Genomic DNA, 19,635 nt, shown 5'->3' on the forward strand with positions numbered 1-19,635 from the left:
GTAGCACCTCATTTAAATCTTTCTCACAAGTGATATGAAGTAATGTGATGACCTCTACTGCATAGGTTCATACTTGCTCACATATAGATTTTAAATCAACATCGTATTTAAATTACACTAGTTATTTAAAATCACATGAGATGATGAATCTCATTTAAACCACTTTTCTCAAATACTAAGTGAGAAGTGTTGACCTTGGTCAACATGGGATCATCCCTGGTTATTTGAGAATATGGCATCACCTCAATAATAGTTTTTACTAAATTAAGTTACCACTATATATTAAATCATATGAGAGGTATTCCTCTCCTTTAAATCTTGTTCTCAAGTAATTCAACATGAGGTAGTAACCATGATCTAATAATCTCATATTGAGTTATTTGGTGACATTAAATCACTATCAGTGCTAGTATTAAATTGCATGAGGTATGGAACCTCATTTAAATTATTTTTCTCAAATGATAAGTATGAAGAGGTTGACTTTGGTCAACCTAGGTCATATATTATCCATAAGAGAAATTAAATCTTAAGAAGAATTCAATGAGAGGAAATTATTTCTCCAAACCAAAGAGAAACCCTAATTTCAACTTTCAATGAGAGGAAATTATTTTCCTAATATTAAATAAAGAAACCCTAGCATAATTTGTGAATAAATGTTAAGTAGTGATGCTAAATCATTTGAGTGAGCCATTAAGGCTAATTAAGAGTACTTAAGTATTGTTTGGTGATTGTATCCTCGTATTCGTTTTTAGACGCTAGTACCGGAGACTATCAAGAGGAGGAGGTACTCTACCAGGAGGAAGAGCCGTAAAACTTTGATCAATACACCAATCAAGGCAAGCTAACACTCTTGCAAGGTTCCCATGTGCAAAGCTCTACAAGAGCAAGGCACCAAGACATTTTACTTTATGCTTATGATCCTATTTCCCAGCTTTTACTTTACAAGCTTTATTTACTTTTGTTTTATCAAAGTACTTTTTGAATTATGATTCACTTGGTTAGTACTAGAGTAGAACAAGAGCATCAAAGTTAGCCTATAGCAAGAAAAGCTAGTTAGCACCCCTCATAACTAGTTGCTATTGCTAAATAAATAAAATTGATTACTCTAGATGGGATCATGTGAAATGAAATGACTTTGAAAACCTTGGAATGATGCTTCATTCTATTGAAAGATTTTGAAGGTGAATATGACTCGGTGAATGACTTGGTGAATTTTACAAAACCGATGGTTGGGTTCGGATGCGATACCATTCCAATTTGAAAGTACCCCCACAATACCCAATATGGGTAAGGGCTTAACTAGAAATTTATGTGCTTTAGTATGGGTTCCCTCTAACAAGCGTCATCGGGGTTAGGCCGAGGGCTGCCTCCACAACAAACAAAACAAGTGCGATATGACGTGGAATGAGGTGAATGTCCGGCCCAAGCCCCGTGCGGCTCCCGGTTGATCGCGGTTTTCACCGGGAGGCCAAGCTCATGGGGAGAGGTGCCTATACTAGAGTATGTAAGTGAAAGGTTATGGTTGGTAATCCGCATACGGAGTATGGTAAATCAGGGCCGCTTAACCCCGACGGATTATTGCAAATATTGTGGCACAAGTGTACGACCTCCAGCAGTGTAGAACTATTCGAATAGCCGCGTCCACGGTTATGGACGGTTGGAAAGGCCATACTGTTCCGTCATCGACCATTTTCAAAAATGTGACATATGACTTGGGACTTGAATTTGAAAGGTGAGTGGTGACTTTAAATTGAATCACAACAGAAGTTGTGGGAATGACACTAATGTTCCCACTTGAGTTAGTTTAGCAAATGAAGAGTCTTTTCTAAAATGTTTATGAAATAAACTTGGCTTTATGCAAATAAACCTAGAGCTTAGTATCCCCTTACTATAATTGATGGTGCTTACACTAGTATTAGTTTGCGAGTACTTTAAAGTACTCATGGCTTTGTCCCCGGCTATTCAAATGGCCGTACTATGAAGGTGAACAAGAAGACGAGGAAGATGGACGAGCAGGACGTCTACGACAACTAGGACCGCTCCCGACGTCAAGCGTTGGCCTCGTGGATTAGATAACCACTACTACTTCGCTTCCGCTATTTGTGATGTTCGTTGATCGATAGATCAACTACTATTGTAATTTCGGATCATGTGATCTATCTTTGTAAGACGATTATGTGTTGTAATAAATGATGACTCTATGATATTCAACTATTATGTCTCGCAACAACAATATTCCCGGGATTGCGATGTATGGCATAATAGGCATCCGGACTTAAAAATCCGGGTGTTGACAAGTTGGTATCGCAGCCATTGTTTGACCTTAGGAGACCCTAGTTAGAATGGACGTCCGAAAAACTTAGTTTCAAAACAAAGAAAGTGAATATTTCCGAAAACTTATTCTCACCCTTATCTTAAGATCTTTTCAAAAGAATAAATCCATGCTCTACTTTTCTTTATAATTGTACATAAAATTTTGCACACTTGATCACTTCATTAACTTACTCATCCTCATTGCTCACAGATGGAGTACCAATGGGAGTTCTATCAGCTTGGTCGCGGAGGAGACCTAACATTCGAAAAAGATTTGAAGCAACTAGTGGAATACCTAGGCCACCCGTATCCCGAATTCTTCGGAATACCCCTCAAAAACCACTCCGGAGGACCACCTCGGTGGGACGTTTCTACTGACCTACGAAGAAAGCTTGAAGCCCCGGTATGGGAAACCATCTGGTTTTCTGTAACGGGAAACACTTGGAAGGAAGGACTAGTCAGAGCTATGCAAGAAGCAATTTTCCGTCTGTGCGGACAAAATGAGGACAAGATCAAGAACACTCGTTTCATCTACTACCCAAGACATGACTCCATGGGAAGATCGATGACCATGCCCCCACCACAACCCAAGATGAACCCCTATGAAGCACCGCAGGACTTCAGGCAGTACAAAACCCTCAGGGATTTGGACAACGCCCTCGCCTCTCGCCAAGCACATTACCCGTGAAGATGAAGAATTCCACCCTAGAGAGTAGTATCATTTAAGGCACTTTCGTATGTGTGAGTTGTATCAGGATCCCCTTGTATCGTAGAGCGATGAATGGTTCTTCAAACCAACGGTGTGTTAGCTTTGTAATATGTGATGTTTGGTATGAATGAAAAAGTGTTGTTGGTTTTTACCCCCGCAACACTACTCAAATTTTCAAGTTATGAACTTTTTAAACTTTAACAAAACAAACCATAGAAATTTCCCTCTTACCTTATCATCTACCTCAATGTTCAGATGGCCCCACCAACCCGCAACACCACCCGAGATGCCATGATGCAACCGCTGCAGTACAATGATGGCAGCACCGAGAAGTCGAGAGAGCTGAACGCCAAGCCAACATAGCTGCACCGCAACGGATAGCTCGTAACAATCAAGGCCATGGAAACAACGATCACCCCGGATCAAAACTGAAGAACTTTCAAGACACCAACCCTCCGGTATTCAACAAGACCGAAGAGCCCCTTGATGCCGATGACCGGCTCCGCACCATGGAGAACAACCTTGAAGTTGCGGGAGTTGAAGCCGCGTAGAAAGTACTCGTTTGCCACCCACTACCCGTCGGACCTGCCAGAGCCTGGTGGACAAGTGCCCGTGCAATGAATGCGGGACAGATGATGACATGGGAAGACTTCAAGCTGAAGTTTAGCAAATATCATGTGCCCCAAGGACTGATCAAGAAGATGAGAGACGAGTTCCGTGAACTCAAGCAAGGAAGGATGTCGGTGGTGGAATACCGCGACAGGTTTCTCACTCTGTCAAGGTACGCCCCGGATGAAACCGACACCAATGATAAAAGGAAGGAAAGATTCCTGAACGGACTGCACGACGAGATGCAAACTGTGTTAGTGAACATTCCGTTCGCTGACCTCGAAGCCCTCGTAGACTCAGCCATACGCGATGGAAGGAAAGCCGCATCAGGCCAATGAGAACCGCAAGCGCTGAATGATGAATCGTAATGGACCCCACCATACCCGTAAGTACCGCAATAACTCCTCCGGAGGATTCACACCAATATACAACAAGCCCCCGCCCGTAATAATCGCCCCAACTACACCAACAACAACGGAGGACCCCGAAGCCCGGAGGCAACAACAACAACAACAACAACAACAGCCACCACAACAACAACAACCCCAACAACGAACAAACAACAATGGGAACAACAACAACACCAACACTGGCCCGAGGACTGGAAGCAATGCCATCCCCGTCAACCCCAAGGACAAGTCAACTGTAAACTGCTATGAATGTGGAGTTGTGGGCCACTACTCCAATGAGTGCCCCAAGAAGCTTGCCAGGATTGCCGCCAATACCGCAAAGCACCTGCTCAACAACAGCGTTGCCGCTTCGCAGGTAGAAGGAACCAGTAACAACAACAACGGCCGCCTCTACCACATGATCGCCACCGAAGCTCGGAAGCACCACGGACCATGCCAAGTATGTCTTCCTGTTAATAAAATGCTCAATCTCTCTTAGGAACCTAACTTTTCTTAAAATCTCGGGACGAGATTTGTTTAAGGGGGAAGGGTTTGTAACATCCCAAGAATTTCAAAATAAAACAAATGATTTTCACTAGTTCCAAATTTTGGAACCAACAAAAACTTTTATTAAATGAAGTATGATACATAGTGATCTTGTTTAATTCTTGTGCTATTGCTATGATTGCTTGTTATTCGTTTTTGAAATGATCTTAAACCCTAAACCTCACCCCTCCTATCCCCATACTAGTTAAAATAAAATAAAAGGAAATTAAATAAGATAGAGGCATATGTGCCTATGGATATATTTATAAAAACTTACCCTAAGCCTTTCCACTTTGTTTAGAGATTTGGAAAACCTTCATGCACCATACCTAGTACCTATCAAACCAATTTCAAGTGGTTTCCAAGAAAATTAAAAAGGAACTAAAAATGCCATAGAGGCATATGAGAGCAAAATAGCAAATTGTGATTTTAAGAAAATTGACCCTAGGACTTATTGTGAATGGTTGGATCACCTCCATATATCATTTCAACATTCAACAAAACCAATTGGGTCAAATCAAGTCAAATTAAAAATAAAATACCACATATGCATAAAAGCATATGTGACACATAGGCATTTCACCAAACATTGACCTAGGTCTCTAAACCTTGACCAAATGGTGTGAAACCATCTCTAAACCTATTATAACACTAAATGGACCCTAACCCATTTCCAAGTAAGGCAAGAACAACCCTAGTACAAGTTTATGAAAATTTGACACCTCATCTCTTATGTATTAAGGCCAAATTTGCAAATCTTTGAACAAGACCCTTTGATTTAGTTTCAATGCTCTTAAAATGTTTCTAAACTCATAAGAACCCCATTAGAGTCAACCAAAGTCAAATCAAATGGAGAGAAATCACATAGTGAGAAAATCCCCAAAATTCCCTTACATACACTTTATGTAGAAATGCAAATCCTTCACCAAGGCCATATTTACTTGCTTCCTTGCTTCTAAAATACTTCAATATGATAAACTAACACAATTGCATCATTGGATCAAGAATCAAATCAAAGGAAATCAAGATTTCATCTTACATATGATAATGGTCATTTGGGCCAAAATTATTTTCTTCACTACTTTGCCCCTCTCGTTTTTCTCAATTCTTAAACTAACCTTGGTCAACTATGACCATGTCATCCAAGACCAAGTAAAAGTGAACAACATTCATGTTGACCCCACATGCTAATGTTGACCAGGTTGACCAGTATGATTTTGACAAGTGGTGATGTTGAAACTATGAGAAGATGACCCCCATTTTGGAAATCTCACAAACCACCACCAAAATGAACACCACCACCACCATTCTTTCCCTTTAATTATATAAGTGAGCTCCACCAAAAAGAATTGCAAAAATCCAAATAAAATTTCATGCGGCCATTTAGTCGAACACCTCGCAGGCATGGTTCATATTTTTGCACACATGCTTTTATCCAGTGGGTCTTGGCCTAAACCACCTCTAACTTGTGATGATCATCACCTCTCTACACCCCTGCATCCCTACATGTACTTGCTCTTGTCGATTAAAGAGAGTGGAGCATCATTTCTTCACCATGCCGTGCACCATGCCACCCCATTGCCACTCATTCTCTCTGGCCTTCCCCTCTCACCTACACCATGTCACAGAGCTCCCCTAGCACACAAGGACGACGCCTATACCCTGCCTTACCCCTCCAAGCCACGCCATTGGCCAGGCCAGCCGCGCCCATGCGCGCCCAGAACATGCCCGCACGCGCGGTGACCACGCCCTGGACACCACCAAGCACACCAATCGCTCGAGCGCCCCCGTCCTTCTCTCGGCCAAGCTACCATCGCATTGAGCACCTACTCCCCGCCCTCTACGAGCTAAACAAGCCCCCGTGCCTGCCCCCGCACCGTCGACGTCGCCATGATCACCACCCCGCCGCGCCGACACGCCCGCACTTGAGCATCGCCGCACCCCCTTGTCCTCCCCTCGGCCGCGCCATCAAGCGCAGTAGCTTCACCTAGCCGTCGCCTACGCCATGCGCCCCCTAGCTTGCCCCTTCGCGTCCCGGAGAGACCTCACCGTCGTCGACCCTTCTCAGCACACCACGGCCACCATGCGACACTATAAATAGAGACGATCGGCGCCTTCTCTCTCGCATCCCATCCACTCCCCTCCTCTCACTGAGCCTTCCCCACCGATCAATTTCACCAAACCTCGCCGGAGCAGCCCCAATCGCAAGCTCACAGCCGCCGGAGCTCGCAGACCATCGCCATCGATTGGAGCAGCCCCGAGCCTCGCCACGGTACCGGAGCTTCTTCTGCCTCGCCAACGTCGCCTCGAACCTCGCCATCGACCTCCGGCGACCCACAGCGCCCTCCGACCCCCTAGGTATGCCGCCAGCACGCCGGCATCTCGTCGGAGACGACGAAGCTCCCCGGCCGTTCGATCGCGTTCTGATCTAACGGATCATGTCGCTCGTACCGTTTCGCTCGGTTAAGAGCCACTGACGGGTGGCTCCCACCTCGTCAGGCGGCCCGCGCACACGGGCTGTGTGCTGGGGCCGTGTTGCTCCGTTTAATTCCCTTCGGCCCATTTCGTTTTCCCGCGTGTGCCAGTCACACTGCTGGGCCGGCCCAGTCCGTTTAGCCCGTTTAGCCCAGTTTGCTTTCCCGCCAAGCCCAGTAGTTTAAATTTGGTTTAATCCATTTTTAGTTCAAATCCAATACTGTTGCCCACTTCAAAGTTGAATAGTTCAAATTCTACAAACTAAAATTTAGCAAATCCAAATGTTCTGGAAAGCTTATGAATTGCCCTAACTAACCCCGCTGGATTCAACCTCATATGTGGTGTAGTTTTTGAATAAATAAAATAACAAAACGGATACTTTTCTGCATTCAAATAAATCTTAAAAATCAACCATTATGATTTTTGAAGTGAATCCAATTGCAATAATTCACATTTAACAAACTCTAATTTAATATGTAGAAATATGATATGGGTTCTGTACATGATCATGGGCTAGAATCAAAATATTGGCTATGTAGTCAATACTAGCTCATTTAAACTATACCCAAATTTTAAGAATTTAAATCTATGAGGTGTAGCACCTCATTTAAATCTTTCTCACAAGTGATATGAAGTAATGTGATGACCTCTACTGCATAGGTTCATACTTGCTCACATATAGATTTTAAATCAACATCGTATTTAAATTACACTAGTTATTTAAAATCACATGAGATGATGAATCTCATTTAAACCACTTTTCTCAAATACTAGTGAGAAGTGTTGACCTTGGTCAACATGGGATCATCCCTGGTTATTTGAGAATATGGCATCACCTCAATAATAGTTTTTACTAAATTAAGTTACCACTATATATTAAATCATATGAGAGGTATTCCTCTCCTTTAAATCTTGTTCTCAAGTAATTCAACATGAGGTAGTAACCATGATCTAATAATCTCATATTGAGTTATTTGGTGACATTAAATCACTATCAGGCTAGTATTAAATTGCATGAGGTATGGAACCTCATTTAAATTATTTTTCTCAAATGATAAGTATGAAGAGGTTGACTTTGGTCAACCTAGGTCATATATTATCCATAAGAGAAATTAAATCTTAAGAAGAATTCAATGAGAGGAAATTATTTCTCCAAACCAAAGAGAAACCCTAATTTCAACTTTCAATGAGAGGAAATTATTTTCCTAATATTAAATAAAGAAACCCTAGCATAATTTGTGAATAAATGTTAAGTAGTGATGCTAAATCATTTGAGTGAGCCATTAAGGCTAATTAAGAGTACTTAAGTATTGTTTGGTGATTGTATCCTCGTATTCGTTTTTAGACGCTAGTACCGGAGACTATCAAGAGGAGGAGGTACTCTACCAGGAGGAAGAGCCAGAAAACTTTGATCAATACACCAATCAAGGCAAGCTAACACTCTTGCAAGGTTCCCATGTGCAAAGCTCTACAAGAGCAAGGCACCAAGACATTTTACTTTATGCTTATGATCCTATTTCCCAGCTTTTACTTTACAAGCTTTATTTACTTTTGTTTTATCAAAGTACTTTTTGAATTATGATTCACTTGGTTAGTACTAGAGTAGAACAAGAGCATCAAAGTTAGCCTATAGCAAGAAAAGCTAGTTAGCACCCCTCATAACTAGTTGCTATTGCTAAATAAATAAAATTGATTACTCTAGATGGGATCATGTGAAATGAAATGACTTTGAAAACCTTGGAATGATGCTTCATTCTATTGAAAGATTTTGAAGGTGAATATGACTGGTGAATGACTTGGTGAATTTTACAAAACTGATGGTTGGGTTCGGATGCGATACCATTCCAATTTGAAAGTACCCCCACAATACCCAATATGGGTAAGGGCTTAACTAGAAATTTATGTGCTTTAGTATGGGTTCCCTCTAACAAGCGTCATCGGGGTTAGGCCGAGGGCTGCCTCCACAACAAACAAAACAGTGCGATATGACGTGGAATGAGGTGAATGTCCGGCCCAAGCCCTGTGCAGTTCCCGGGTTGACTGCGGTTTTCACCGGGAGGCCAAGCTCATGGGGAGAGGTGCCTATACTAGAGTATGTAAGTGAAAGGTTATGGTTGGTAATCCGCATACGGAGTATGGTAAATCAGGGCCAGTTAACCCCGACGGATTATTGCAAATATTGTGGCACAAGTGTACGACCTCTGCAGAGTGTAGAACTATTCGAATAGCCGCGTCCACGGTTATGGACGGTTGGAAAGGCCATACTGTTCCGTCATCAGACCATTTTCAAAAATGTGACATATGACTTGGGACTTGAATTTGAAAGGTGAGTGGTGACTTTAAATTGAATCACAACAGAGTTGTGGGAATGACACTAATGTTCCCACTTGAGTTAGTTTAGCAAATGAAGAGTCTTTTCTAAAATGTTTATGAAATAAACTTGGCTTTATGCAAATAAACCTAGAGCTTAGTATCCCCTTACTATAATTGATGGTGCTTACACTAGTATTAGTTTGCGAGTACTTTAAAGTACTCATGGCTTTGTCCCCGGCTATTCAAATGGCCGGACTATGAAGGTGAACAAAGCAGTACGAGGAAGATGGACAGCAGGACGTCTACGACAACTAGGACCGCTCCCGACGTCAAGCGTTGGCTCGTGGATTAGATAACCACTACTACTTCGCTTCCGCTATTTGTGATGTTCGTTGATCGATAGATCAACTACTATTGTAATTTCGGATCATGTGATCTATCTTTGTAAGACGATTATGTGTTGTAATAAATGATGACTCTATGATATTCAACTATTATGTCTCGCAACAACAATATTCCTGGGATTGCGATGTATGGCATAATAGGCATCTGGACTTAAAAATCCGGGTGTTGACAAATATCCCTTCTCTCTTCTCAAAACCCTAATTCAGTTGAATAAGAACAAGTTTGTCGCACTCTTGAAACCCTAACCCTGTAAGGTGTCGAGAGAGAAACTTGTCCCCCTTCGATGCAGTTTTGTTTTAAAAGCGCGAAATTTCCCCGGAATTTACGATGCAGTGCACATCCCTTTCTAAAATCTACCCCTCGATCTTCTCTAAACCTGGGACATTACAGCCTGTCCCCCTTAAAGAAAACTTCGTCCCGAAGTTGTGGTTGGAATACCTGAAGAGTTCGGGGTATGTTTTCCTCAGGTCTTCCTCTTTTTCCCAGGTGGCTTCCCTCTCGGGGTGATGCTTCCATTGTATCTTGCAGTATTTTATTGCTCGATTTCTGAGTTGTTTCCAGTTCTCCTCGAGAATCTTTGCTGCCTTCTCGATGTATGTCAAGTCTGGTTGTAACTCGAGCTCATCATGTGATACTGGCTCATCTGGGGTCTTTAAACACTTCCTGAGTTGCGACACATGGAATACATTGTGAACTTGTGCTAACCTTCCCGGTAGTTCCAATTCAAAGGCTAATCCTCGGCTTCGACTCAAAATCTTGAAAGGTCCGATGTATCTAGGGCTTAACTTCCCTTTACTCCAAATCTCTCGAAGACCTTTCATCGGACTCACCTTGAGATATACCATGTCTCCAACTTGTGGCTCCCATGTCCTTCTCTTCTGATCGGCATAACTCTTCTGTCGACTTTGAGCTATCTTAAGCCTATCTCTTATAATGTCAATGATTTGTTGCTTTTCCTTGACATAATCAGGATTGAACTCCTTGCTTGATCCAGCCTCGTACCAGCATATGGGTGATCTACACTTCCTTCCGTACAGAGCTTCGAACGGTGCCATCTTGATGCTGCTTTGATAGCTGTTATTGTATGAAAACTTTGCTAGTGGTAAATGCTCCTCCCATGATCCTCCGAAGTCTAGGGCACAAGCCCTAAGCATATCCTCTAGGATCTGGTTAGTTCTCTCTGTTTGTCCACCTGTCTGAGGATGATAGGCGGTACTATAATCCAGTTTGGATCCTAAAGCTTCATGTAGTTGCTTCCAAAATGCTGATGTGAACACGGATCCTCGATCTGTCACGATCTTCTTGGGCACTCCATGTTTACTCACGATATCTTTGATGTAAAGATCGATGAGTTTCTCTCCTTTATCCTGTTGATTTACTGCTAAGAAGTGTGCACTTTTCGTCAACCGGTCCACGATTACGCATATCATGTCCTTCTTTTTATTTGTCATGGGTAGTCCGGTGATGAAATCCATTCCTATCTCCTCCCATTTCCATTCTGGGATGGGTAAAGGTTGTAACTTTCCCGCCGGACTCTGATGTTCAGCCTTCACTCTTTGGCAGGTATGGCATTCCGCCACGTATTGTGCTATCTCCCTTTTCATGTTATTCCACCAGAATAACTCCTTAAGATCCATGTACATCTTTGTACTTCCCGGATGTATGGAATATGGTGTTTGATGAGCTTCCCGGAGTATTACTTCCTTGATCTCAGCAATATCCGGAACGCAAATCTTCTTCTAAAACCATAGTGATCCTGATTCTCCTCGGTGGAATTCTGATGGTCTACCCTCATCAATCCTTCTCATCTCCTCTACTATGAATGGATCATCCAATTGACCCATCATTATCTCATTCTTTAAGTTAACATTTAGCTCATCAGCCACTTGTAAAGCCGATAGTCCTTCATGAGCTTCTTTCTCCCAAAGTTGTATTTGGGCTTGGCTTATTTCCTTCCTCAACTCCGGTGATAATTCTTGTTCCACTCCTCCAGTGCTCTTCCTACTTAAAGCATCTGCTACAATATTAGCCTTTCCTGGAGTATAGTTGATGGTCAAATCATAATCCTTGATTAGTTCGAGCCATCTTTTCTGCCTCATATTGAGTTCCTTCTGAGTGAAGAAGTACTTGAGGCTTTTATGATCCGTATAGAGCTCACACTTGGCTCCATAGAGAAAATGTCTCCATGTTTTAAGTGCAAATACAACTGCTGCTAACTCTAAATCATGTGTTGGATAGTTCACTTCATGAGGTCTGAGTTGCCTCGATCCATAAGATATTACTTTCCGATCCTGCATGAGTACGCAACCCAATCCATGTTTGGATGCGTCACAGTACACGGTGTAATCCTTGCCAACTTCCGGAACTGCTAACACCGGTGCTGTGGTGAGTTTCTCCTTCAGAGTTTGAAAACTCTTCTCACACTCCTCACTCCACACAAATGGTGTGTTCTTTCTTAACAACTTCGTCATTGGTCCTGCTATCTTGGAGAATCCTTTAATGAACCTCCGGTAGTATCCTACCATTCCTAGGAATCCTCGGATTTCTTTGACAGTCTTTGGTGCTTCCCAGTCTAAAACTGCTGCTACCTTGCTCGGGTTAACAGCTATTTCATCTTTGCTAATAACATGACCAAGAAATTCTACTTGATCTAGCCAAAATTCACACTTGCTAAACTTGGCATAGAGTTGATGTTCTCTTAGTGTTTGCAACACTATCCTCAGATGTTCAGCATGTTCAGCTTTATCTTTGGAGTATATCAAGATATCATCGATGAATACGATGACAAACTTGTCTAAATAGGGCATGAAGATCTTATTCATAAGATTCATGAAAATTGCTGGGGCATTGGTTAAACCAAAAGGTACTACTAAATATTCATGATGTCCGTACCTCGAGACAAAGGCTGTTTTCGGAACGTCTTCCTTCTTGATCTTTATCTGGTGATAACCGGACCTTAGATCAATCTTGGAAAAGACTCCCGCGCCTCTTACTTGATCAAATAGATCTTGGATTCTAGGTAATGGGTACTTGTTCTTGATAGTAACATTGTTCAAATTCCTGTAGTCTCCGCACATCCTTCTACCTCCATCTCTTTTATCCACGAAGATAACTGGTGATCCCCATGGTGAGATACTCTCCTGTATGAATCCTTTTTGTTCCAAGTCATCCAATTGCTCCTTAAGTTCTTTTAACTCCTTAGGCCCCATCTTATATGGTGCTTTAGCAATCGGAGCTGTGCCTGGAATTAGGTCGATAGTAAATTCTATCTCCCTATCTAGGGGCATTCCAGGTAATTCCTTAGGAAAAACATCATGGAACTCATTTACTACAGGTATGTCCTCCAACTTCACTTCCTTCATGCTATTCAACCGTAGCTCTACTTCAATCTGGGTATACTTGTCTCCTTGGCAGATCATTCTACTTCCATCGGGGCTTTTCAAAGACACAGTCTTGTTCACACAGTCGATCAATGCTCCATTAGCCTCTATCACTGCCTGATCGGAGTTAACCACCTCCTCCAAGCTGGTGCAGTTTAACTTGCCGAAGGGGCCAGTTCCCTCCAGCGTTTCCTCCTCGGCTTCCTCCTCCTCCTGACTTGTTCTTAGGGCAATCCCTAAGCATGTGCCCCTCCTCACGGCAACCAAAGCAGATTATCCTTGGCTTCCTGCAATCCTTGGAAAGGTGTCCTGATTTCCCACAGCTTCGGCACAATACCAAGTTTGCAGGCTGGAATCCTTGATTCCTCCTCTGGTTGTTGTTGTTGTTGTAGTTGTTGTTGTTGTACCTTGGTTTGAAACTCAAGCCGGTATTAGGCTTGTTGCTAGTATACTTCTTAGGCTCAAACTTGGCCTTCTTCCTCTTCTCCTCTTGCAGTTGCTTGAAGTCATCTTCAAGAGTGATGGCTGCATCCACCAACTCTTGGAACTCAGTCGCTCTCATCATTCTGAGCTGCACTTTAAACTGGGGACTTAACCCCCGCAAGAACCTCTTCTTCTTTTTGTCCTCGGTGTTGAACTCCTCAACCGCATACCGAGACAGCTTTGAAAACTCCACGACATAAGTCGGGATGGCCTTATCCTTACGCTCGAGACTCTCAAATTCTCGACGCTTCAGTTCCACTATGCTTTCAGGGACATTGGATTCCCTGAACTTCCTCTTGAACTCCTCCCAGGTGAATACCTTCTCAGTCGGATATACGGCTACTATATTATCCCACCATGATGTGGCGGGTCCACACAACAAGTGTGTTGCGTATCTGACCTTCTCCAGGTCGTTGCACCCAACAGTATTGAGCTTTCGCTCAGTGTCCATCAGCCAATCCTCCGCGTCCATTGGTTCGGGCGCGTATGCGAAGGATATAGGTTTTGTATTCTGGAAGTCAGACAAGGTGACTCCCTGGTTCTCGGGCCTCTCCACCCTGTTCTGTTGAAGCAGCTCCTGGAAGAACTTGTTCTGCTGCTCCAACGTTATACGTTGCCTTTCCTCCAGCATTTGCATGTATTGGAGGAAGTTCTGCTGCGTCATGGGTGGTGGTGGTGGTGGAAGCGGTTTACGGCTGCTTCATCGGCCTCTTCCTTTGCTTGGCTTCGCGCTCCATGCGCTGTGCTTCACTCTCCTCACCTACCGGTCCCGACATATCCCCCTAGTTCTGCAACACAAAGTGGTACTCATAGTTACTCCATGCGCAAGTTTTCTGAGCTCAACTTTGTGCACAGAACTAGTCACGCAATGGAAATCAAGAAGCAAATCCAAATCATACAAAACATATACCATGTATATACATACTTAAGTGGTCTTATTACAATACTCAGTGACGATGTGAGTATGCAAACTCACTTATTGAAGTATATGTACAAATTTCTACAAAATATTACATACTACAATACATGTGGTACTAATGTATTGTAGTCTCGCCTCCCGCGGTAGCCTCTAGTCGTGCTTCACTCCCGATACATCCCAGGCTTCCATCCGGTCGAACGTGTGGTCCTCCTGACAAAACCTGGAACATATGGTCTCCCCGTCGGCTGGTAATCGGAATCAGAGGATGATCCCAGGGAGAAATCAGTGTTCATGAACTGGTCATTCAGTGCATCATAATCCACCCATCGGGTGTACTCCCCTGTGACTCCGCCACAGGTATATCCACCATCTGTATCCGACTCGATCAGTATCGGATACCCTTCTTCGTCTCCCCTATTACCCTGATAGTTCGGTTCCGGGTTGTGGCGTCCTCATTCATCTCGGGATTATATCTAACTCGAATCACTATGGGTTCCAGTATCTGATCCCCAACGCCAACCCGTGGAGTTTTCTATAGGAGTCACGGAACGCTGATTGTTTCCGGATTCCTCTCCACCCTCATAACCTCCATGGGAACTGCTAGGAAAGTACCTAGGGGTAATGGGTGTGGTTTGTTGTTCGGGATGGTCAATACTAATGTAATCACCAGCTGAATAAACTGGTGTGTGAACCTCATTCTCCATTGGTTCCTTCCCCTTAGTCTCCTCCTTAGGCTCAGTGAACTCTTCTAGCATTGTATCAATTGCTCCCGTCAAATGACGGTTCAACTGAAAGAACAATGACAGTAGGTTGCGGCTGTTATCCATATACTTAGCGGCTTCTGCTGGTTTGCGTTTTGCAAACTTGAAGTGGTTAAGCAAAGGATCATCTTCCTCCTCCATATGAGGAATATGGGTGAATTCGGAACCCATAAGCTCTTTCATCTTATGCTCCCGGATATCAGTGATGGCTCTCATAATGGCTATGTGGTAGGTTGTATTGATAGTTCTAGCCTCACCTGCTGGCATCACTACGCTCATTCCTAGAGATTCTGGAAGTCTTAGCCCTACCCTACACTTCGCCAATACTGGTCCGTCATAGTACCAGTATTTCATTACTTGGATTTGGGGATCGCACCCAAATTCAAGTAACATGGCACGAAAAATGTCTGCGAGTCCTCCGTCATATTCACTCAAGTTTGACGGCTTCACTTTCACGTTTCATCCCGGGCGTGAACTTGCCATAGTTGCTGTAGAATAGAAAGAATATAAGATTAGTAATAATGCATCATAATAGTGATAATAAAGAATTATAGCACTAAAACATATGATTGTTTTATTCTCAAGTGAATATACACCATATTTTTAGAGAATTCTTTACTAATCCTATTTGACTCCTAACGTTTCGTCCCATTTACTAGGTTCCAACCTAAGGTCAAAGCTTTTGCTGCGATACCAACTGCGGTGACCACGCATACCACCGCATGTTGTAGTATGCCGATCGTTGATATAACATTCACGAAGTACCATTCCGCAAATATTACATCCCTCGGAGTAGTACAACAGAACATAGCAGGTCCATAACTCATTCATTTATTATTACAAGCATAATGTACATATCATCCCGGAGCTCCTCTTGGGTCCTAAGAGGAATACTCCTGGGTTCGAGGCGAACCCAACTTAACTTATAATACAGGAGTCTTACTAAGTTATACATTTATTCCCTCGAGCGGAAAAGTACTAAGAGTTCGTACTGCTCGGTTACTAGTACTACTTAACGGTCTACGCTTGCTCTCCTCCGGAACCCTCCCCGGTTCCGTAGACTATAAAGTAGTCTACACCTTCAACACCTCCAGAGAGGTCTGGTTCTTCATAGCCGATGATGTCGGCTCCTTCAGGGTTGTCGTTGTCCTCCTCCATATGGTTCAGACAATCTAAGCAGGGGATTTAAGAGTGGTATGAGTACGAGCATAGTCAACAAGTTCATTATAGGAAAGAGGTGTTTAATGCACTAGTTACGATATTAGACCAGAAAGTCTAATACCAGTGCAAGTTTTGATAAACATTTCTTCAAGAGGTTGCTTTTATTTCAAAGAACTATGTCCGTCAGCCTTCACCGGTTTACTAGAACTTCATGGAGTTCCTTTCCGGCAGCGTTCGCAGTTCCAAATCCCGGAACAAGGAGTGACAAGTCACGATTCATTACACTCGCAGAGGTGCGTTGCTTTACCCATAAGAGATCTTAACCTTGGTGCCAACCGGGCAGCTTTCCCGTCCACACTTCCTTCGGTGTGAGGCCCGGTATAAGGTCATAGCCAATCATATTCCTCCGCTACCTCGCACACCCACCCTTTGCCGCATCCCCGACCCTGGGTCCTCGTCGGTCCCATTATTCCCGTATTAGGGTGGACCCCGACCACGACGACAGTCTGGGATCGAACCAAACTCCTTCGCCGGCAGATGCAACCCCTCATAGACCGCAATACCGTGGGGACTTAGATGGCTTCCCCAACCTACCGCTTGCACTTCAGCGACAAGTGTGCTACGGACAAAGTCGTGGGGACTTAATTGGCTTCCCCAGCCTACCGCTTGCCCCGACAGATGACAAGTGTGCTACGGTAAAGCGCGTCCGTTGATGTACAAGAGGTGGAAATACAATTGACTATTCCGTCCCACTCCATATCTTATGGTTAACACGGGTATTACGGCACAAGAATCACTGGACGACATTTGTTGTTTAATCCTAGATGGATATAATCCTTCCAATGGAACCTCCACCATATCAACACAATCCATGGTTCCATTGCCCACCACACAGTCATGTTCATAGTTATGAAAATAGTGGTTTTGCTTTTTATGCAATAGTGATAAACATAGTACTTTGCAAGTAATTTGATAAAAATACTCAAATGACGTGAGCAAGCGATGAACTTGCCTGAACACTGCAAAGTGTTGCAGTTGGATGGTGTGGACTGACCCTTGTCCTCTGTTGCTGAAAAAATAGCATCATTGTCCGATAAGGGCAATGGTTAAAGAAGCATTGATGCATGATTCCAGTTTTAGGGTTTGTTCCCCCCTTCCGATGTCGTTATTATTTCATGTAAGAGGTTGATACTAAGAATAACTTAGGGATACTCTATTTAGAGCAAAATACAACCTTGAAATGTTGTCAAGGTGTTTTTTAAAGTCCAAAATAATTTATGGACTTATTTTCATTATTGAAAATAATTTATGTGATTTAAATGATTATTTTAATCATCAAATTTGAACTTATTCTTGTTTATCTTCAAAAATTCTATTTCACATTTTATTATGATAGAGTTTTTTATACTGAGTGGTTTTCATATTTTTAATTATTTTTTTAGAGCTAGGAAACATTTACTATTGATTTTTAAAGTTTCAGTATTTTTGTTAATTAGTGAAATGGCAAAAATGCCCCTGGGCCCACCTGTCGGTGTAACCCAATGGGGTTAGGTCGAACAGACCCACCTGGTCCGGCTCGACCAGCCTCACTCCTCTCTCTCTCTCGCGCGTGTCCGAAACCCTAATCCTAATCCCCTCTCTGGCGACCCGCGTCGCCTCCGCCGTCGCCTCACGATTCCGGCGAACTCCGCCGGACTTGGCCCTCGCCGTGGGGCGCAGTCGACTCGCCTCACGACGGCACGTCGATCTGTCAGCGTCGATCTGGAGCAAGTGCTGCTCCCGCTCTTCCTCGACCTCCTCCGCGGCGGCTAGGGTTACGGGATCCGTGCGATCCCGCCGATCCTGGCGCTCCTGGTGCTGTGGCGCCGCCGTGGCTTCGCCACCGTGGTGCGCGTGGTGTTGTGGTGTTGCCATGGCCTAGCTTGGCCTGGCGCCGCCGCGCTCCGGCGTGTGCCGCTGTGGCCGCCATGGCTGCATCCGCCTGCTCGACCCCGGGTACGTGCGCCACCCTTCTCTCTCTTGTGCCTGTTCTTCTTCCTCCTCCTCTAGCTCTGGCCATGGCTTGTATCTCTGTGTAGAGATGTTCACCATGCCGATGCTCTACTGCTGTGCTTTGCTAGCCTGCTCGTGAGCTGATGTGCCCTCCTACTGCGCCATGCTTGCCTGCTCCCTAGCTGCTGTGCTATGCTGCTGTGCCATGCGTGTGCTACTGCTGTGTGCAGCCCTGCCATGCCTCTGTGCAGGAATTTCTAATCTAAATGCTTGCTATGCTTGCATTACTTGTCTAAATCTATCTGTGTGTCTCAGTTCTTGTTAATAAGCTTGCCTGATACTCAAGTGTGTTCATGTATTTTGCTCTGGCTTGATTACAGTGTGTAATTCTTGCCATTTTTTGCAAGAGCCAGAGCTATTGTGTGCTAATACTTGTGCTCAATTCATGATTATGCTCAATTGAGCATTACTGTGGTCTTATCATGGTTATTCAGTGATGAATTGATATGTGCTTGCTTGTGTATTATGATCCAGTGGTTCATCAAATATTTGATGTGCTTCTGGATACAAGCATAAATTATTTATGTGATTATCTGTGGAGCACCTGTTGATTAACTGTGGCTACTTCATTTATATGGTTCATAAATTGATGCCAGACTTGCCCCTGTCAAGCTTTTGCATGCTTAGGCAAGCCCTGATAATCCTGTGATCATCAACTGCTTGATGGTTGCTTGCTGAACTTACTTGCTCTGTGGTCTGTTCGGTGCTTGTACTGGTGATTGTGTATCACCATGCCTTGTCTTCAGTGCGAGCCTTGCCTGATCAAGTGTCTGCTGTTGCTTGCAGTGATCATCTAGATCATTTGCAAGTGTATCGTACTGCTTGGTTGCTTGTGTATTTCAATTATCTAACTAGTTTGGCTTGATCACATGGATAATTGATGTGAACTGCTCTGCAGTTATTATCATTTCATTGAGTTTGGTTGGGCTAGATGGATGCCAACACTTGGTTGTGTACCCTAGCCCTCCTTTTGAACCCTAATGGGTGATGATAACTGTGTATGGCTTATTTGTTTGAATTGGTTAAGTGGTTGAGGTGGCCTTGACAACAATTCTTTGCTGTATAGGTAGCTCCCACCCATGTTGGCTATCTGTGACTTACTGGATGCTTTCTGGGTGAT

This window comes from Lolium rigidum, chromosome 3 (assembly GCF_022539505.1).
Source record: "Lolium rigidum isolate FL_2022 chromosome 3, APGP_CSIRO_Lrig_0.1, whole genome shotgun sequence".
In the NCBI taxonomy this organism is placed as follows: domain Eukaryota; kingdom Viridiplantae; phylum Streptophyta; class Magnoliopsida; order Poales; family Poaceae; genus Lolium; species Lolium rigidum.